This window comes from Hyalella azteca, unplaced genomic scaffold (genome assembly GCF_000764305.2).
Source record: "Hyalella azteca isolate HAZT.00-mixed unplaced genomic scaffold, Hazt_2.0.2 contig47, whole genome shotgun sequence".
Classification (NCBI taxonomy): Eukaryota; Metazoa; Arthropoda; class Malacostraca; order Amphipoda; family Hyalellidae; genus Hyalella; species Hyalella azteca.
This window is the reverse complement of record NW_025930409.1, coordinates 175,709-199,083: the sequence shown is the minus strand read 5'-3', so window position 1 is coordinate 199,083 and position 23,375 is coordinate 175,709.

Here is a 23,375-nt window from a genome sequence, read left to right as displayed (position 1 = left end):
TTTCATTGGAAAACAATTCGGGTTATCACTGGAAAGCAATTCGTATTTTCGTATTAAAACAGTTGGTACTTCCGCTGGAAAACAATTCGTGTTTTCGCTGGAAAACAATACGTATTTTTGTTGGAAAACAATTCGTATTTTCGCTGGAAAACAATTCGCGTTTTCGCTGGAAAACAATTGGGGTTTTCGATCCATCATATCACTGCTTTTTGTTCAAAATTTTCTGTAATTTCAGTGAATTTGTCAGTGTCTTTGAAGGATTTGAACTTTGCGAAGATGAGTGAAGCAGCAGTTGCCGGTTACCTCGATGTTTACATGGCTTCATCATTTGATTTCTTTGACGGGTTGATGAGTTACGTGAGACCTGAAGGCAGCGTTTACTGTTCATCTTCTGACGCAGACTAATATTGCACCACAAATACAAATAAAACTTTTATTTTGTACACACACCTTGAATCGTATTAGAGCAAAGGTAAATAATAGCGACGAATAAAATTATTAGAAGCAAGTCGAAACGAGCAAACAATTTTTCTTTGTGAATTTGATTTTGTTTACAGATATTTTCGTACCGAATGTTACACTCGCCCAACAGCTTGGCTAGTATTTTGGCTTTCAGTATTCAGAGGAAATTAGCTTCATGACCCGCGCTGCTCGGAATTGATATAATTATCTAGTTATACAAGTAATTATTATATAAGTATAGTACTTATATACTTAAGTACTTATATAATTATAAATTATATTATTATATAAGTAATTATATCTAATTATATAATTAGATATAATTACTGAGATTTAAGAATTGATTTCTCCCTATTCCATGTCCTATCATCCGGTCTGCATTTTAAAACTTTACGAGTATTTATTAAATATAGGCCTGTTAAAACTCACATTTCACATTTTATGTACAGATATTCCATTTTGCTCCCGTTTAAAAATTGTTTTTAAATCAGTTTCCTACCCACCAATTAAAAAAATATAATTTCAATTTTTGATCCGACCCTTAATTATGCATAGTTGTGAAATGCTTAGTATTTCTTACTGCAAGAATAAATTTTCTGGTCTCAATAATATCCCTACATAATGAATATGGGTATAGTGTTTGCTGCACCCGGACAGCCCCTTATATATAGATACTACCAGCGCCAGAGTTCGAACACATAAACTTTGACTAATATAAATCTATACATGTTTTTAATATAACACGAACTATCCACAATTTCTAAGCTGCGAGATCTTGGATGACTCAGGCTATAAAGTAACGCTTTTGGGTCGAAATCACGGAGTCTAATTCATAAAGTCGGTTATTTCAAGACCACTGTTTCAATCCTTCATTTTCGTTCATTTAGGCGATTCCCCTCAAGCAAATCTTCAGAAGTTCCACCATAATTGGGTTTTTAGATTAGGAAGCGTGATTTTGAATTTTAGTTGAGAAACTTTCCATCGTTCGACCGTCACGTTGGAAAATTTCTTGCGTCCTTTAGCCATTTTCGAAGAGTTGCAGGAAAAATGGTTGGATGGAAAGCTTGACGAACTTTAGACGTTTAACGCACTCTACAAGGGCTGGAAAAATCGACATCCTAGACGAGTTCACTTTAAAATGAGACGCGAGGTTAATAGTGGATTTATTGGATTTTATGGTCATGGAATTGTATCCTGTATGAGAATGTTAAATCAAACATTGGCTTACAGGTCACACAACTGAATCTTGCATGCGAATGATACAAGCATCACAGCAATGAATTGTTGACTCACTGATTTAATCTTTAGTTGTATGCATTACTACATTCTCATTGCTTTCGTTGGCTCTTAATTTATACTTAGTATTCCAGAAACATGTTACAACTTTGTGATGGATGGACTGAAGGTTAATTTAAAATATAATCATGGTTACATTTTTTGGCACCGGAGCTGGCAATAAATAACAGATCTTAGGTCACGTGCAATGTGCTGACAGCTCAGGCGTCTCGCGCTGTTGCCTCACCGCGCTCATTGCCTGCGCTGCTGACAGCAATGCTGACTTATGGTCGGGCAAAGGCCGGCCAGCCGTGTGCTGTTGGGAGTACGGCCGAATTTCGACGGGAAAAATTAGCTGATTGAAAGCAGCACGTGGCAGCAGCTATAACATTCAAGTGACACGTGGCAGCAGCTATAACATTCAAGTTCATTCAAGTAACACGTGGCAGCAGCTATAAGATTCAAGTGACACGTGGCAGCAGCTATAACATTTGACACGTGGCAGCAGCTATAACATTCAAGTGACAATTGGATTCTGTTATACATGACAAAATGTGCTCTCCCAAAGCATTGCTGTATAACCATTGAGTGGACGTTATACAGAAGCTCATGCTTATCGATAGCTATATTCTGCTAATCTATTTACAATTTATCCTTTACTTGAAAAATTTCAATTTATGTATTACTTCAAACATAATAAACTTGTAAATTCAGTATATGAGTGAATTTTCTAACAGGCATATTTATTTAGGGCTCCTCAGGCTACACCAACAAGAGAAGTAAGGCGACAACCGAGCTTAGAGTCTGGCACCTGAACATGGAAAAATACTTAGAATTCAATGCTGAGCAATTTTAGCCGCCAAGAAATATCCAGGGCTGCATTTTCAGTTGTTATTGAAAGCGTGCGAGACCGCTTATACGTGCCTGAGCATTGATCATGGGTTGTGACATACAAAGCTTGTTGCTGAGATCCTCTGCAGTGGCGACACGTGATATTTTTTTGGCTCATGTTTTTCCTGTTTTAAGACTGCGTGCTTGGTGTTAAAATTATACCTAATGTCCATGTTTTAGACACAATAAAATTCAACACAATAAAATATAATAAAATTCAGTTGCAGGAATCATTTATGTAATATACATTATTATGAGAATTTGAAATAAAATTGTTTATCTTAATTTGTAACGGATAATGCTATTACTCTACTCTGCATTAATATCGGTGACGCTACACATTAAATGTGTTGATTGTCAACTCTCGAAATCGGTTAGCATGGAATATAAAATCGAGGAGGAATGAATGCCTTCATTTGCAGCGAAGGGAAAATTGAACCAGGGCTCCTACAAGCATGCTTTTTCCTCTTTTTACTCCACCCTTTAATTTTTTAATGGAATCGTAAGTGCTCATATGAAGCAAAATTATTAATAATGAAACTTGATGTCACGTTTTGAGGTTTTCATGAAGCACAGAAAATAGATTTTTAATTGATTTTTACTTCGTCTATTCAATTCACTCACTCACTGCTCTTTCAGTGATCAAATTTATCAAGTTCACTAATACCGAAATGGCTATCCCATATGTAACCGCTGCCTTGCAGTCTAAGATGGTTACGTACCATTCTAGTAATGGTATTCACGTTCACTGACTTAGTAATTCACACAGGGCATGAAACTATGGATATTCAACACAACCAAATTTAATTACAGCAAAACTCAGCAAAGTTTCGTCAAACGGGCTTCAATTGTCACATGTCTAATGCCGCAGGTTGAAATTATTTGCATTTTCGTCTGCAAAGGGATTAAGGGCTATTACATACAGTAATAAATCCTACAACCATTCAAATCTGATAAATAACAATTTATGACAAATGTTCAGCATCCCCGCACCATACCGTACTGGTCGGCGTCGGGAGCAAAGTGACACGTGGAAAAATAGTGATGCTGAAAACTACTCACGGTAAACAAATGCTATACGAGATGCGTCAAACTGCGGCTACACCATATAAGTCCTAAATCAAATATTTCAATCAATAGATTTAAAATGATTCGTCTCTAATTACTATTTAAACTCGAAAACTTTAATGGAAGATGTTGATCCGTGGTGACGTTCTAACATAATCGCTCTGTCTTCTTCGTGACGATATTTTCGCTTTGTTGCTCCTAAACGTAGCTCAAGGTCGGCATGGCAGTACAGTTGTTAACGACCGTACTTCGGAATGGTTGCATAGTTCAATGGCTCGAATTCTATGATGATACTCTTGGCTCGATGACTTATCGCCATTGAGACACTGTCGGTACGACTGTAGTGTTGTAGAAATGTCAAATTACTGTAGTTTTTTCATACAGAAATGTCAAATGTCGTATTCTCCCCGCGATCTTACCTATGTGTTGATGCTCTCGAGCTGTAATAACAGTTGACTAAATGCCTCAAAATTTCTCGAGGTCATTAATTACTGCTCAAAATCTGCTGACCCACGATCTTGGCCGTCATCCATGTCTGCTTATAGCTGCATGTGTGACCAGAACGTTTAGAGAATCTCTCAGGCGCGAACGTTGGCTGCTCTGCATATAAGGTTATTTTATTTAGAAGCCATAAGCAGCCGCGTGACTTGGCCTAAATGTCCCCAGTAGATATCGTGTCCTTCGGCAACGCCTTTGGAATTTCTCGCGCGATAAGCAAGGTGCTCTTCAATATAAACAAACCCCGCTCTCGTGCAATAAGAACATTTTCACCCTCCACTGACTCCGGGAAGTCTCGTCGCTTAGCGACATCTCAAGTTCTTAACTACGTCAATACCAGCGCGCTGACTGGCATATTATAATGAGTTTATGATGTGCAATGAACGCCTCGTGTTTACGTATGTAACGAGAAAGAAGCTCGATGGCCCCATGGGTTCGACTGCTGTTGGGTTTCGAGGATGTCCAACTGCGCAGAGGTTTTCGGTGCCGCCAAATTGGTAGTTTCAATATATTTATTTATCATGATATATAGTTTTTAGCGCCTCTTGATGGAAATATCAAAATCTATGGCTGCTATTGCTGCTTTAAAGGTATCGTCACAGTTATTTTTTTTGCTCCTCGCAGAACTAATGAACGTCTAGCTTATCATTTCGAATCTTGCGCTATAGATAATTGCATCTTTATGAACCAATTTTTTCCGTTCTCCAATGATTTTACTGCAAAATTTAAATTTGTTCACATGTTGATTGGCAGAATTAAGATGCCAGTGCCTGCTGATGATATTGGCTCCATGACTATGTGTGGCTGGGGTCAGAGAGCATATTGAACAATAGTAGCTTTTATTTTTTATTGGCTATCGCGTTTCTTTGCATTTCCTGTTGTGTCTCTGACCTCTCAAGGGTCACTTCTTGATTGATGAATGCTTCAAGACAATTTATGTGGACACGCATTTCTTGAAAAAAATGTGTCCTCATCAGGTTTACGAATGTATTTTATTCATGTTCTTTTATAGGTGTAATGTATTCATACTTATGATTATTCCTCTATACTCTATACTGATCAGCATACTAAAGGTTATTGGCTCTCTGTTCGAGACATATTTTGACATAAGCTGCCTCGACTCTCCCAAAACTGCCCCAAATTGACGATCCTTCACGGTATGCGTGATGCTTGAAGCAATTATTTTGAATATTGAGTGCCTTAAGCACCGCCGCGACTGAATAATTAATGATTAACTTGTGGAGCCATTTATGGGTTGAGAAAATTTATCGAATTCCCCCTGGTGCCATATTGTCTGTTCTATGAACACGCTTGCCTGCCCTTCGGGATAAATGCGTCACAATCAGGCCGTTTAAAGATAACCTTCGTGCAAAAAAATTATTTATTACGTAAAATGAATCTCACCGAACATGGTCTCCACACCGTGAGCATTGATATCAGCAACTTGATGGGCTACATATATTATTTGAACCGTCTTGAAATTCTTGTAGTGAACTATGCGCTAACCGTGCGCATTGAGATCTATAGATTCTTTTCGATTTGTAGCACTAGTTTTTTTTCGCTTGAATCAGGAGGTATATATTATTGATTGAAATAACGTTAACTAAAATGTTGAATGTTGCAGCTCAAACCACCAAGAAATTGAGGAAATGTTCCGACTGTCAAAGGTTTCGAATTACATTGATTGGATCGTTGTTTGGACGAACATTTAATCGATGTCGTTTCCATGAACATTTTATTGTACTCGTTAGATAAATATCCCTACTTCATTGCGTGCACGTGCTTTTTGTATTTAATTTGTTAACCTTGGAGCTTCTTTAGAAATAATTCGTGGTATCCAGGGATAATCAGCGTGGGCTTATGAAATAATCAGTAATTAGGCAAACCCGATGCAATTTGTGTTCCATCGACACCGTCTGAGACCAATGTATGAGCGGCATCCTGATAGTATTTGCAACGCATATTATGTTGGCGGGTTATTTATTATTAATAAGACTGAGCTTAGGAGCGCCGTGTGTCATGATAGCTGTAATATTTTCTCTTCGCACGGGTGAAGGAAAGATTGTTGGTACTGCTGGCACTGATTCTTGTTAGGAACTGGATGGTAATGCTGATTTTGAGCACCACGTTTGTCCAAAAATTTCCTCATTTTTCCAAATAAGTTGTCTAAATATCGAATATTTAGACATAAAGCTCCAAAAAATTGCCAGTGTTGTAAATTTTTTTTTGTTAATTTCTTCCTCGTCAAAATTAGTAGAAATGCCGCTACGTTGTCTAAATTGTGAAGAAATTGCGCATAATCATGAATTATGGTGGATTTAAAAGAGTGATCTATAGGTGAGTTTAGCCATTCAGAAAATACATTTAAATAAGCCTACAATTCCATATTAATTCAATGAGAATTGCTGGATAATTATTGTGAATGACAAATTTATGGAGAGTTGCACTCAGCCTCGCGTCGAGCGCTCGAGGCGCGGATTTCATCGTTAAAGTCGCCTTCTGCTTGTAGCTGTCAGTCTGCACCCTGCTGAGCTGGGCTGGTATAGAGCTGGGCTGGTATAGAGCTGGGCTGGTATAGAGCTGGGCTGGTGTAGAGCTGGGCTGGTGTAGAGCTGGGCTGGTGTAGAGCTGGGCTGGTGTAGAGCAAACCGGAAACAGTTTCACTGTCGCAATTTTCACTCTTATTTAATTTTAAGAACAGGAATATTTTGAAATTGAGGACAGCCATGTGAGACCAAGAGGCGCTTTTATCGACGTGTTTCATATACGGAGAGTATTTGGAGCGCCCATTGTGAGCTGTTGTGGTGAATTCCCAGCCCTTTGAGTTACTGATACAGTTTGAGAACGTGAGTAGCCTGCTAGCAACGTGCCTCCTCTACTTGCCGTGTGGTTAAATCGATAACTTTTGATGAATAGTTGCTATTTTAATGCCGTTAAGTCCTTTTAGATATCATGAATTTATGGACAGTTATGGAGCCTTTCCTGGGAAAAAATTAATCAATATGGGTTCAAGAAATCCTGTTTGAATAACACGTAAACCTCTGTGATTTCTGCGTTATATTGTTGGAAATGCAAGTTATATGTTAGCGTCTTGCTAGTCTAGTATCTAGGAAAAATAATAATAGCATTTGCCTTGTGGGTAGAAAGCTCGTGATGAGGAAAATAATAGAACAAGGAAGCGCGGTGCCTGAGAAGCATGACCACTGTTATGAGCAGACGACAATGTCAAGGCGTGGTTGAAATTGAATATATTACAGGGATCAACCATATCATGGATAGGTGTTATTTGTTGCTCTATGAACACTAAAAATTCATATACTGAGAGATGCCCAAATAATAATTTCTTTTGATAATTTATAAACATATATAGTGAATTCGACATTTGAATGATTCGATATTTATTTATTTGATAGAGATTTAAAAATCAAATCCAAATCTTCAAAGGCGATATATGTTTGCATCATGTTTCCCAGTTATTTGTCTCGCATCGGAAGCTTTGTTTAGCGATGATACGAATGATGTAGCTCGCTGAATAGCTCGCTACCAGTTTGCACGATGTGGATGGAGATAGCACATTTGTACACAATATTTAAGAGTCGTTGCTGGAAAGGAATATGTATTTCTTAATACCTTATGATGGTTTGATGTTGCATTGATACATTCCTTTGACAGAGACAACAGACGGAAAACTACGTGAGATCCCGAAGAATCTTTATATGACTTCTAAAAAATTTAATAATGCATGACTATAGAAAATAAAGAATTTATAGAATATTTGGCCATGTACATATTTCTGATGCATAGATCATCTGCCATTGTAAATCCTTCCAGTATTACAGCCAAATCCTATCATCCGTTATGAGTATATGCCGTTAAGTCCATTTAGGACTTAATATATATTAGAGTATATTATCCAATACCGTCCGTGATATAGCTGATAAAGAGACAATCAATTAGCCTCATCCATGGCGGCGGTTAAAATCCTTTTTTCTCTGTTCGCTATTCATACAATGTTCACGAAAAAGCCGGTGATTCTTGACAGGAACGACAACCTTAATGCCATTGTAAGGTTGTTGTAGATTTAGCTTCGGTTTTGTTTGGCAAGGTTGTTGTCGATTTAGTTTTAGTTTTGTTTGGTAAGTTTGTTTTGTGTTCGATTCTTGCGCGGCGCAATAATTTGTGCCGGCACTTGAGTGATCTTAAGGAGGATTTACTGCTTTCCTGGCGCCAAATTGCTTTGTCAATCCCCCCTCTCTGCCTCCAGCTGTGCATTGCTTTATTGGCGCCTCTGCGTCGATACCGGCGGTGATGAGACGTCGTCCCTGGATGATGAATTGAATTTATCATCGGTGATGAGACGTCGTCCCTGGATGATGACTTGAATTTATCATCGGTGATGATGTGATGAGACGTCGTCCCTGGATGATGAATTGAATTTATCATCGGTGATGAGACGTTGTCCCTGGATGATGAATTGAATTTATAATCGGTGATGAGACGTCGTCCGTGGATGATGAATCGAATTTATCATCGGTGATGAGACGTCGTCCCTGGATGATGAATTGAATTTATCGTCGGTGATGAGACGTCGTCCCTGGATGATGAATTGAATTTATCATCGGTGATGAAACGTCGTCCCTGGATGATGTAAATACTGCATTTAAAAAGCGGCATAACTGTCGAAAGTTTGCAATATATGTAACATTTTACACAATGTCATCTTGCATGATTAAAAATGATGAGTCGCAGAATTTAATTGTGGTTGAGATGCCAAAACTTCGCGATTAGAAGCATTGACTGCAGGATTACGAACCGTCCTGTAATTGATGTTATGTAACTATATGAAATAGAAAGGACTCTTTTGCAAAGCGTGCATCCTTTCTATATATATGATGAATTATACTTGAACTGTTCTTTTGCACTATGTTAATCACTGCTGTTACCGAGTCAAATATTCCTTTGTCAGCAGCATGGCTGCCAAATTTGTCCCAATTTATCGTTTGACAACAAAAGACGGGTTTTCAATTAGATTGCTACCACAAGACTTTCCCGCTTAGCTGCTCCACCCAACATTCCCGGAATATTTCCTTCCATATGTCTTAGCAGCTCCGTTATTTCGCAAGTTTGGTTTAACTTGATCTGTAGTTACGTTAGCTCTACTTTAAAAACAACAGCATATGAATTCAACTCCATTACGGCACCAGATGTACCCAACTCTTTTCGCCTGCGTATTTAACTAACTGCTGTGCCAGGTGTATATATTCAAAGTCAAATAAAGTGTAATATATAATTCCCATATCTATATTATTATTATCTATTTATAATTCCCATATCTTTCCGTGTTCCCATATCTATTGCTCTACCAGGCGTTCCAAGTCCATTGCTTCGCCGGCGTTCCCTAATCTATTGCTTCGGAGATGTCGGCAAACTTTATTCTTCCGCTAACTTCGTAAAATTTAATTATCTTGTCCAGGTTCTTCAGCTCATTCCCGTAATCTATAGGGCCTTTAACTCAGTTTTACCGCCCAGCTTCCTTAACTCAATTGTTTCGTCAGGGGGTCTAAGGAACTGCATGCCTCGTCCTCAAATTTAAGCTTCTCGATCACTTCTTTAAGCTTCACGCAGTTTTTATTCAGTTTTTGTTAAATCCACGTGACATTTTTTAGTATGTGATTTACAGCTTGCACCGAGACGATGCATTATGCTATCTGTTTAGAGGCTTTATATTACCTATATTTTATGTAAAATGACTTAAATGTTTCATGTATGATTCATCCAACTAAAATTCTGTTAAATTCAAGGCCTTTCACGATTCAAGGCCTTCAGTTTCTTTATTTAAAAGTTTTAAAAATTACTACATTTTATAATTTTGATGCATTCAAATCGTTTAAACGCGGAATAGAGATGCAATCCATCATTTGATCGAAATGTACTCCGTTTCAATTTTGCTTTAAATAACGATAAGTTATATACCTCGTAGTGCGATGAATTTTTTAAACTATACGAGCATTTTAAAATCAAAATAAAGCAGAAGCACCGACTTTATTGTATGTTAAGAGTTGCTACTTGTGGCCATTATTGAGCAGCTTTAAAGTTTGAGTTACCAGAGTTGAACTGGCACTCAACGCGAGATTGTGTCGGAGATGTATGAGGTTAACCCGATGCAGCAAGTTAACTCGAAGCTGCAGGCCAACCTGATTATGCAAGTTAATCCTACACTGCAGGTTAACTCAAAGTTGCAGGTTAAATCGATGCTTTAGGTTAACCCGAAAGTTAGCTGGTATATCAGAGTAATCTGACTTGGGCTCGGTTACTGGGCGTAGGAGGCTAACCTGACTTAATATATAACTGCAAATGTTACGTGAGATGCCCTGTATCGTAAATGAATGATGGAACGTAAGTCATTCATGCGCACGACTACATTGTAAATTAGTATGCCCCTCAGAAAAGCGGATGAAAACAATGACATCCTGTTACTAAGCGAAGCTTCTAATAAACCCTTACTCCCATCAGCAATAAAAAAGATACTTTGCAATTTTCATACATGCTGGTAAACTCGGTAATTTCACGGCATTGGAAATGGTTTTATTCGTCTATGGTTGATTCAATCTTTTCTGAGCGAAAGACATTCGTCTTTCTTCATATAATATTAATTTACAAATTAATATCATGCGAATTAGATAAGCACTCGTTCAAACACCCATTTAAGGGCTGTCTTTAAATGTAATCGAAGAAAATTGTAGTATTTAATTATTTGAATGGAATCAGTTTAGATGCTGAATTTTTTAGTCAAATCAACTTTAGCGATTATTTCTGAAGTGCTAGAGTAATCAAAATATTCATATGTTAATATTTCGATAAGGTTAGTACAACCCCTGGCAAAAATTATGGAATCACCAGCCTCGGAGGATGTTCATTCAGTTGTTTAACTTAGTAGAAAAAAAGCAGATCACAGACATGACACAAAACTAGAGTAATTTTAAATGGCAGTTTTCTGGCTTTAAGAAACATTATAAGAAATCAAGAAAAAAACTGTGCAGTCAGTGACGGTTATTTTTTTAGACCAAGCAGAGTGAAAAAATATGGAATCACTCAATTCTGAGGAAAAAATTATGGAATCACCCTGTAAATTTTCATCCCCAAAAAACACCTGCATCGAATTAGATCTGCTCGTTAGTCTGCATCTACAAACGAGTGATCACACCTTGGAGAGCTGCTGCACCAAGTGGACTGACATGAATCATGGCTCCAAAACGAGAGATGTCAATTGAAACAAAGGAGAGGATTATCAAACTCTTAAAACAGGGTAAATCATCACGCAATGTTGCAAAAGATGTTGGTTGTTCACAGTCAGCTGTGTCTAAAATCTGGACCAAATACAAACAATATGGGAAGGTTGTTGAAGGCAAACATACTGGTAGACCAAGGAAGGCATCAGAGCGTCAAGACAGAAAACTTGAAGCAATATGTCTCAAAAACCGAAAATGCACAACAAAACAAACGAGGAACGAATGGGAGGAAACTGGAGTTAACGTCTGTGACAGAACTGTAAGAAACCGTCTAAAGGAAATGGGATTTACATACAGACAAGCCAAACGAAAGCCATCAGTAACACCAAAACAGAAAAAACAAGGTTAGAATGGGCTAAGGAAAAGCAATCGTGGACTGTGGATGACTGGATGAAAGTCATATTCAGCGATGAATCTCGAATCTGCATTGAGCAAGGTGATGATGCTGGCACTTTTGTTTGGTTCTTTTCCAATGAGATTTATAAAGATGACTGCCTTAAGAGACATTATAGAGATGACTGCCAAATTTCCACAGTCATTGATGATATGGGGCTGCATGTCAGGTAAAGGCACTGGGGAGATGGCTGTCATTACATCTTCAATAAATGCACAAGTTTACGTTGACATTTTGGACACTTTTCTTATCCCATCAATTGAAAAAATGTTTTGGGATGATGAAATCATTTTTCAAGATGATAATGCATCTTGCCATAGAGAAAAAACTGTGAAAACATTCCTTGAAAAATGACACATAAGGTCAATGTCATGGCCTGCAAATGATCTGGATCTTAATCCAATTGAAAATCTTTGGTGGAAATTGAATAAAATGGTCCATGACAAGGCTCCAACCTGCAAAGCTGATCTGGCAGCAGCAATCAGAGAAAGTTTGAGGCAGATTGATAAAGAGTACTGTTTGTCACTCATTAAGTCCATGTCTCAGAGACTGCAAGCTGCTATAAAAGCCAGAGGTGGTGCAACAAAATACTAGTGATGTGTTGGAGCAATCTTTTGTTTTTCATGATTCCATAATTTTTTCCTCAGAATTGAGTGATTCCATATTTTTTTCCCTCTGCTTGGTCTAAAAAAAAACGTTACTGACTGCACTATTTTTTTCTTGATTTTTTATAGTGTTTCTTAAAGCCAGAAAGTTGCCATTTGAAATGACTTGAGTTTTGTGTCATGTCTGTGATCTGCTTTTTTTCTACAAAGTTAAACAACTGAATGAACATCCTCCGAAGCCGGTGATTCCATAATTTTTGCCAAGGGTTGTATTGTGGTAATGCACTCGAATAATACATAGTGCCATTCATGAAAAACACGCTATAACTTCCTATATATAGTATTGTAAATCAGTGTCCACGTTCGTAAATGAAGATTATATTGTTTTACAGAAATTCTAGAAGTCAAATATCATAAAATTTAACATTGCAAAAAGAGTGAGTTTCACTCAAGTATATTATTTATTGCCAGCACTTTGGGAGAGCTGATCCGTTGTTTGGCTCTTTCTGGTACCCATTGCGACTTGGAGAGAAATCCATCGCACTCTGAAGATGGCCGCAACAATACAGTATATGAGAACTCAACGTGGCGGTGAAATACTTGGCTTCGACAAAGCAGCTTGCAAGTTTCTTCTAATTCACAAGTCCGATGATCCTGGAGCGCAATACGCTAACAATGAAGTATCTCTTTAATTCACTGGGAAGTGCAACGCAAAAAAATTGAATTCAAATCCTCGAACTCGGAATACGTGAAGCACTGCCCTAGTTCATCAGGTGCAAATCTATTGGTTTGCGGCGATGCGAAGAGTAACTGAAAGAGAGCTGTGCGGCCCTTTGTCGGACGAGGTTCAAAAGCCCAGGGCTACAAAAGAGCCCCACGGGCTGGGGTGAGTTACTAGGCCGCTGTCAGGATGATCTCTCCCTGCGCAACGTGTCTACGCGCAGAAACTTGATATCCGACGGAGAAACTTGGTAGTATCCGGCGCAGAAACTTGGTAGTATCTGGTGCAGAAACTTGGTAGTATCTGGTGCAGAAACTTGGTATTGGTAGTATCCGGCGGAGAAACTTGGTATCCGGTGCAGAAACTTGTATCCGGCACAGAAACTTGGTATCCGGCTCAGAAACTTGGTAGTATCTGGTGCAGAAACTTGGTAGTATCTGGTGCAGAAACTTGGTAGTATCTGATGCAGAAACTTGGTATCCGGCGCAGAAACTTGGTAGTATCTAGTGCAGAAACTTGGTATCCGGCGCAGAAACTTGGTATCCGGCGCAGAAACTTGGTAGTATCCGGCGCAGAAACTTGGTAGTATCTGGTGCTGAAACTTGGTAGTATCCGGCGCAGAAACTTGGTAGTATCTGGTGCAGAAACTTGGTATCCGGCGCAGAAACTTGGTATCTGGCGCAGAAACTTGGTAGTATCCGGCGCAGAAACTTGATATCCGGCGGAGAAACTTGGTATCTGGTGCAGAAACTTGGTATCCGGCACAGAAACTTGGTAGTATCCGGCGCAGAAACTTGGTAGTATCCGGCGGAGAAACTTGGTATCCGGCACAGAAACTTGGTAGTATCCGGCGCAGAAACTTGGTAGTATCCGGCGGAGAAACTTGGTATCCGGCACAGAAACTTGGTAGTATCCGGCGCAGAAACTTGGTAGTATCCGGCGGAGAAACTTGGTATCCGGCACAGAAACTTGGTAGTATCCGGCGCAGAAACTTGGTAGTATCCGGCGGAGAAACTTGGTATCCGGCACAGAAACTTGGTAGTATCCGGCGCAGAAACTTGGTAGTATCCGGCGGAGAAACTTGGTATCCGGCACAGAAACTTGGTAGTATCCGGCGCAGAAACTTGGTAGTATCCGGCGGAGAAACTTGGTATCCGGCACAGAAACTTGGTAGTATCCGGCGCAGAAACTTGGTAGTATCCGGCGGAGAAACTTGGTATCCGGCACAGAAACTTGGTAGTATCCGGCGCAGAAACTTGGTAGTATCCGGCGGAGAAACTTGGTATCCGGCGTAGAAACTTGGTATCCGGCGCGGAAACTTTGTATCCGGCGCGCAAAAAAACTTGGTATCCGACGCAGAAACTTGGTATCCGGCGTTGAAACTTTTTCCAGCGCAGAGGTACGAATGCAATCACTCTAAAAAATGATTGGGTCATATTGTCCAAATAGTGACACACGTTTTCCAAACGTAGCACTGATACGTCCTTTGGCGGGGTCAAACTATAAGTAAAGATTACCCAAAAAAGCAAGAAAAAACATCGTTATTTGTCACTAATTTCTCTCAGTAGTCGCCCGGAACGCTGAAACTCTTCAACTGAAAATCTCAACGAGGAAACTTCGTTCTCTGATGCTGGTGAGGTCGAGAAATCCCTACTGCATGAGCTTGAGCTTTACAGCTGTTCTTCAGACTCGCAGTTGACGAATAATGTTGCTTCTAAAATAAAATGGAACTTTGATTCATACTTCCTATGGGAATAAAAACTTTACATAAGAAGACAATTTTAATATTCCATTTATAAAGGCTATGAAAACATTCGATCGCTTACGAGCGCCTCGTTAGCTTACGTTTTATTTATTTACGTAATTGTGCATTTTTTTCAGTATGGACTCCTTCCGGGCTGTGATGAACCCCGACGTGCCACGCACGTCGGCTCATGTTTGTGTAGGTTCAGTAAAATTGGGTGGCTTGACCTTTGATAACTGTCAAACGTAATTTTTCTCGTATATAAAAAATTAATGCTGTTAAGACATTAATTACGTTTTAAATACTATATATGAGCATTCACTGTAATCCTCTTGCAGTAGACTGACTTTAGCTCGGCCCAAAGGAAGGATGTGCTGCTAATCGATAAAAGCTCCGAGACCTGGGGCCATACTATAAAAAATAAATGGTTACGAGTTCGTAGCTGCGTCAGCCAATCAATGAATGTGATTGGATTTTTTCAAGCTTCAAGCCGAATCAGCTTTGGTGGATTAAGGTGGATTCAGATTGATTTGGTGGATTCATCTTTCAAGCCGAATCCACCAATCCGGCACGAGAAATCGACCGCTACATCTAATTAGGCCTCTACATGTAATTAGGCCTCTACATGTAATTAGGCCGCTACATGTAATTAGGCCGCTACATGTAATTAGGCCGCTACATGTAATTAGGCCGCTACATGTAATTAGGCCGCTGCATGTAATTAGGCCGCTACTTTTACCTAAGATGCTACGTTTACTTAAGCAGCTACGCGCGTGCACGTAGGGCGCTCCGTGTACTTGAACGAATTTTGATAGTCCGGATCCTGATATATGCTTCTTACGAGGTATTCCTGCAGTGTCCAAGCAACTCAACTACTTAGACGCCAGCTCGAATGCTACCGCACCTCGAACGGAGCTGCAAAAATCCTCCCAATTCTCGTAATGCTGCCATAAAGAGACCCAAATAGTCGTTGTATTGTGAAGATTTCAATGGAACCTGAATTGCGGCGAGAGTTGCCGCTCTATTCGGTGTGCATTATGAAGGAGGCTTCGTTTGACCACCAAGTGCACACTCATGTCTGCTAAATATTTGTTGCAACGAGTCTCATCGTAAACAAGAAACTCGCTTAAGAAGCTATATTCTTTCTAAAGACGTCGCATTCAATTATACTGTATATGAATACTTTGAAAAATGATGCCAAGTTTCTCACGAAATGTAAGTTCACCTTTTTATACGTATTCGGATACGTGCAAGCTACAACACAACATGAACGTTTATTGCATGGCTGCTGCAAATTATGTTAATTTATTTCTATGTTGGACACTCAACACATGTCACCGCGGATGAATATCTCCTATTGAATGTACATTCTCGTAGACCCATCGCTATCTTTGATGATACTGAATCATTATGAGGCAGAATTATCAACGAGGCGACTTAGTTTATAAATTCATTATAATACAACTACTTCATTAATGAGCTTAACTATTTTTTAGCGCATTCTCTCTTTTATGGAAAAAGGCGCTATTGTGCTCGTCATGTCCGTCCGTCCGTGACGTCCGTCCGTCCGTGACGTCCGTCCGTCCGTGACGAACGTTCGTCCGCGACGGACGGACGGACGGACGTGAGAAAATGCGCTCCCTGTCACTCACTGCAGTGAGTACTGATCTTGTTTTTTTAAACCAGTGCAGACAAACTGGGAGTTGATATTGCTTCTCGATCTTAACTTGGGGTGTCATTTCTAAATTCTTCTGCAAAAAATGCATGTTAAACTATGAAGGTCTTTACTAAAGTTCCATATATGCATGCATGGCTAATGTTACAGCTAGTTGTGCACCGTTTCCGTCAGCAACTGCATGTGTCTTCTTTGAGCCTGCCAAGATCGCTGATATTTCACGAGCTGCTTGCTCTACCGGACCAGGAACGCAGATCTCAATAATATCCTTTTTATATTGAGCCAAATTAACGCATGAATGGGGTGGAATTTTGCTCTACTCACCAGAATCAAAGAATTCTGCATTGGTATATTATGGTTGCTGCAAGCTGCGAACTGTATAACCATTGTACGAAAAATGAATTCTCATATTTTCATGTACGTCGGCACAATAGAATGGAAGCTAAAAGGTAAATAAATCGAGCGAGTAGAATTAATCTACCATACATAATTGTAGATATGGATATTTGTATGTATTTTCTTCTCCACACGAGCTGACACATTAGTGCTGGATACCAGTGTGCTGCAGTGACTGTTAGAAAATTTAGAGACCATTTGACATCACCTATTAATTTTCTGCCGTTGTTCATTCATGCCGCGAACAAGATTAAATATTGAGCAGATGATTTGCATGTGATTTCATTTAGATAATTTATCTTCCGTTCAGTGATTATTTTTGTAATTTCTCGGATGATATCAGTTTTTATTTATTTTCTAAAGTACGTAAATGTGAGCAATGTGGCTGAACTTTTTATTTCGCGAGTTTAGCTCCTTGTTTTTTAAAAATTAATGCATATGAAAAATAATCGATTGAAGTTGTTTTTTTAACAGGATCTCCATTTAACTATTTAGCCACCGAACTTACATATAAAACGCTGAAGTCACGTTATGGCTAACTCAAATTAGGCTTATCATAAAGGTGATTAAAAATGATCGAAATGAACATGCAAGGGATTTATTCTTAACATGGACCTTTTCGATGTTTATAAGAACAGTTACATTAGATAACATTAAATTGTTAATACTAACATAACATTAAATTGTTATCTTGGTCTTATCTAATAGTTTATGTACGATTTATCTTGGTGCTATTGAAGCTCATCTCCAAGAAACAGATTCGCTTAGTTTAGTAAGTCGGTGCCATATATATTCATATTCGCTTATTGGACATTTGTTTTTGTACGTGTTCACACACTTATAAACTCTGTTCAATTTAAGTAAGCGCCCAAAATAATTACAATTTAAAGTAATTCTTGTATTACTTGGACCTTTTTTCCATGCCGCATAAGCTTCCGACCACCTAATGAGATATGCCAGGTATCGAGGGCTGCTCACTGAAGGATTAATGCTAAAGCCTCTATTTATACTCATTTAGAGAGACACTTGAGTGCTGAGTGAGTGGAAACGTTGTATATTTGACGTGGACTGATTAATTTGCCGTCCATATATGCGTAAGGATAAGGTCATGTGGCGTAGCCATGTGAGAGAGGCTCGCGTAATGACAGCGAGCTAGCTAATTATTTAGCATATAAACAGTTTTTTTGTATTGCTCGGATGTCAGCAGCTGTAGTCTACTTAACTATAAGATATTCATGTAATATATTTTTGGAGAAGTTCACTCAAATTATTAACGTATTCTGAAGCCATAGTCACTCGCGAGCTGTTTACATACATACTCTGTGACCCCACATTTTGCATGCTATGGCACCGTACTCGTCGTGTAGGGACGAGCTCATCGATAATTTTCTGCCGCTGAAGTTTTAACGATCAGATTAACGTCAACAAGTTGATTTGCGGTCGTTTTAACGCTTATAATCTGGTCTCAATTGCTTGGTCGTGCTCAAGTCGATATGACATCTCAAATTGTATGGCTACAATTTGAGATGTCATATCGAAGAAATAAAATATAGTTTATTAAAAATAAAATATCACGTGAGCGAATACTTGTCGAGAAGAACCTTATGTCAAAGTTGTGAAATTCAATCCAACATTAAGTCTCTTACGTCATCTAAACTAGAAATTGTTTTCCTTAATCATTCCCTTCAATTTTCGTATATTAATTTTTAAAATCATTAATTACCTTAAACGAGAATATTGAAACCTGTATTTAAGGATACACTCTGCTCCTATCTACATGTATATTAAGTGAATTTCGTACGCTTATTAATCGCAATGAAATATTTCACAAGTCTCTGCCGCTGTCCCTGCCTGTCCTCGCCTTCACTCACCATGACCATCAGACCTCATCTGCAGGAGTCTGCCAAAGGTCTTATTTTTAGCGCTCAAAGCACAACTTCTGAAGACCATCTCTGCAGACCAGTCTCTTCAGCTGAAGTTCACGCTACGCTCGGTTCATCACGATTCTCTAATATGAGAAATTTAATTATTGAATAAATTATTTACTAATTGTAGCAGGAGCTTTTGTGACTCTTTTTTGAGTCACATAAATACATATAGAGGAGTTATTATTATTGTTTGTTATTTTGCTTATTACATTGTTTTTTTTTTGCTTGAACTCTTCCAACGTATTGACAAAAAATAAAATACAGCCAGTCTGGTGTCAGCAACGAATCGGAAAAACATGAAAGTGTGAGGTTTAGTTTGAAGTGAAAACGAATGCGATAGTTGGTATAAATTTTCAGGGTTTCATCACTTGTATAGAATATCCGTTGAATTTTGTTTGTTCAATTGATAAGTTTATCATAAATCCCTTTGATGAGAGGTAAATACTTTAATAAATAAATGGGAGTTTGATGCTGACTGAGGCAGTCAGCTGCTGGTAACGAATATTTGGCACGCTGACTCTAGGCAGCGATAACGAGCCGACACTATTTCGAGACAGCCTAAGTAAAACAGCCTTAAGCTTTGTTTGGATTTGCAGCAAACATTCGTGTTTGTGTGCTCTCTCCTTGACTGACAGCGGTGGCTTTATAGTGTCAATTGGAAAGCCTCCATGCACAGTCTTGATTATCTCCCTTTGGAAGTACGAGGTAACGAGTAATTTATGTCAGGAGTTAATAGTTTAATTCACGGCATCAGATACTGAATAAACTGTGAGTAACGTGGATGTAATGAGATGCGCGAATTAATAACGCTTATCTTGTGATGTGTAACATGTATACGTGACATTGAGATGAGCGATTGTCTGTGGTGACAGGATTAGTAACGTTGTCACTATTTGGTCACAGGAACGTTAACAGCTCACACTATGCGCCGAATTTGCGTTGGTATTAGTTCTTTGCACACTTTTCGATTTGAATGGAAGAATCTTCCTTTCTTTCATCGAAATATAATTATATGATTTTGGCTAGGTACTTCGGTTAATCAGAGTTAGAGAATTTTGTGGTTAAGGAAGGAGAAGTAGCGCTGTTTAATCTCGTTTATATGAATTATGATTGCATTATGACTTTCATTTAATAATTTTGCATCATGTTTATCTATTTTTACAGTGCAATCAGTTATCATTTTATCTTGAGAGCGAGTTCTTATTAAGATCAAGGAGCGATATTTTAATGAGCAATGCAGAGTGGCATGTTGACGTGAGCAATGCTGAGTGAATTTTTTAACACCTCTTGGTCGAGATCTTTGAGATGCTCTAACGTTTTCGTATGCAAATAATTGTTCATTCCGTTAATGAATTCTTGATTAGTTGATTTACGCACTTGTTGTTTTATATTTCATTTGAACTGAATTTTTATGACAAGCTTATTGAATCATGGCTGGAGTGATAATTATTAGTTCCATCGTGGAATAAATCCAATCCAAAATAGTAAAGATTGATTACCTATTTAACAATTTAGGCTTAATTCAAAATGATTCTACGGTATTTTTTTCATGTGGAAATGACTTCTTTTATCATATATTTAACTGAAGAGAAATTTAGCCATGATAATCATCATATCTCCATCATCAGTATATATGAACATCTATCCTAATTTGAAAATGCTGTTTTGACTGAGATGGATTTGAAAATACTGTTTTGACTGAGATGGAATTTATTGCTTCAAAACTACCCGCATTTTCCTATCCATTGATGACATTCAAACCATTTAAAAGAATCGATCAAGTGAATGCATCACTTTTTGCCCACTAATATATACACAGAATAGAAGAATATTGAAGGACACCACAAGCCTGAGAAATTATCAGATGAGCGCGGCGACAATGCAGCAACAGTGCCCGGCTTGGCAATAGACGAAACAAACTTCGATATTATATTAGCGTGGCACGTTTTAGTTCATAATAGTGGGCGAGGTAAGATCTCCATGAGGCGAGTCATGCGTGACTCAGCTTACCTGACACAACCGACTCGTATTGCTCTACGTGTTGTGTCTACATGGCATGACACAACTGACTCATATTGCTCTACATGTTGTGTCTACATGGCATGACACAACTTGTTGTGTCTACATGGCATGACATAACCGACTCATGTTGTTCTACATGTTGTACCTACATGGCATGACACAACTGACTCATGTTGTTCTACGTGTTGTGTCTACATGGCATGACACAACCGACTCGTATTGCTCTACATGTTGTGTCTACATGGTCCTTTGCGTAGATTTATGATCAATACAGCATTGGACTCACTCGTCACTTCTAAAAGAGTATCCATCAATTATCATTTTTGATGCAACCATAAGTTTAGTGATTTATAAAGAGGGCGAAACATTCATGGAGCGAAACATCTTGGCAGCAGCGGAGGACGGTTCGTTGAAAATATGTTCCGCATTAAAAAAAGAAGCGGAAGATTGAGGAAGAAAAGAAAAATCACGAAAGCGACTATGAATATTTTTTTGTAAATGGTATTGAATGAGATAAATGATGTTGCTTATGTATTCCTCTCATTAAATTCAATGTATAACGAGGAAATTATGAGCTAAATGAACAAATGTGGCATTTGAATTCCATTTTTCCGTGGCAGTTGAATTCCATTTAGATACAATAATAAATTCTGTACTTAATTGCATAAGAAGGTTATATTAGTTGGTAGATATGCACTCAGCGAGGAATGCAAGCATCGTCCGGGGAATGTTTGATGCTGTCTCCTAACTTTGTTTGTTTGCTTTCTGCCCGCCAGGTGAGGGAAATGCGACGGCAGGACTGGCTAGGGGGGCTCAGCAGTGCCTGTTGCTTGAGGAAGTGAGTAATGTGTGAGTAATGTGTGAGTAATGTGTGAGTAATGTGCTGTAATGTGTGAGTAATGGTGAAGTTAGCACCATATGTGTCAAGATGAGCGATGAGTCGGCTAAGTAGGCTACATGGGTTTCACATAATATTAAAAAAACAATTCATGTTCAATTATAATTATTGCTTAAATAAGCCTCGATATGCATTAATCCCTAGCCGGGAGGGCTGTGTTCGCCACCATCCATTCCATACTCTATAATATAGTCCCGCATGTCATTTCTATGCTCGTGACCCAGAAGCCTGTGGTCTTCGCTTATCCCGCTTATCTTAACTGCGCGCTCCTCTTCATAAAAATGCGCCGCGATAGTGAATTGAGGGAGCGATTCTTGGGCTCTGCCTTGGAGACAACAAGCCTAGCTCACGCAGCTCATCGCTTTGAAGCAATTATGTAAATAAATGATATTTAATGTTTGAAGTAATTATGTCGCTAGATTACTTGAATCGCAGATTAAGTAGAAATTTAAAAGCGAAGAAAACTCAATAAGAATTCAGCATATCTATATTGAAAACGTATAAAAATGCTAAAAACGTATAAAAACGTATAAAACGCTCTAACGTTTTCAATATAGATATGCTGAATTTTTGTGGAGTTTTCTTCGCTTTTAAATTTCTAGTTAATGTTTGAAGCTTCGTGGCGTTATTGTGTCGCATGTAAATTTCGAATAAAGTAGCTAATTGAGGAGATTTTGTGGTATATTATGTGTGTTCCGCCGATTTTTTTTAGATAAATGAGAAGTTTGCGCAAAATGTCATGTTTAGTCATGTTTTACGTCAATCCATACCTAGGACCTAAACCTACGCTAGAAGTAAAAATTATGGCATATGAATTGGAAATGATAGACCAAGCTGAATCCAATGTGCAATGGGTGAACGGTATATCTGTATTTTGATAATAATTGCAGTTGATCTGATGTTTAGAGACGTATATTAAATTTTACATTCATTTTATTTCAGTCGTACTTGTGTTTTCAATTTACCTAATATATTTTTGTTTAATTAATTTCAGTACTTGAACTGATGCTGCCAGCCGCCTATTCAAAATATACGAATATTTTTGTGTTAGGGCAAGCTCTTAAAAATATCCAACGATGAGCGTCAAAGGAAATTTTTTGAATCTGCATCGTATTCTTAATTTAGACGAAAAAATTAACCTCGGGTACAATTGCGAGCACCAATTAAAGTGTGAAATAAGTTGAATTCTGAGAGCTTTTTCCGGAGAGTTTTTCATTCCGCCTCATACCAATAATACTCGAACGTATATATTACATCATTATTCTGAATTGCATTTTGATGACATAAATGCACGTCAATGTGTACGAAGAGATTGAAATTTTGCTAATTAGCTGGATTGACAGAAGTTTATCCTTCGATTGAAGTATTTTCCTTCGATTGAAGTACTTAAAGTATTTACCAGACTAGCAGCAAATTAGCAAGCAAGTTTTGCTTTTAGTTCAATATTTGCTAATTTTTCTTGCTGATACAGTAGTTTTATTTTATAATTCTACAAAGCGATTATCGTGG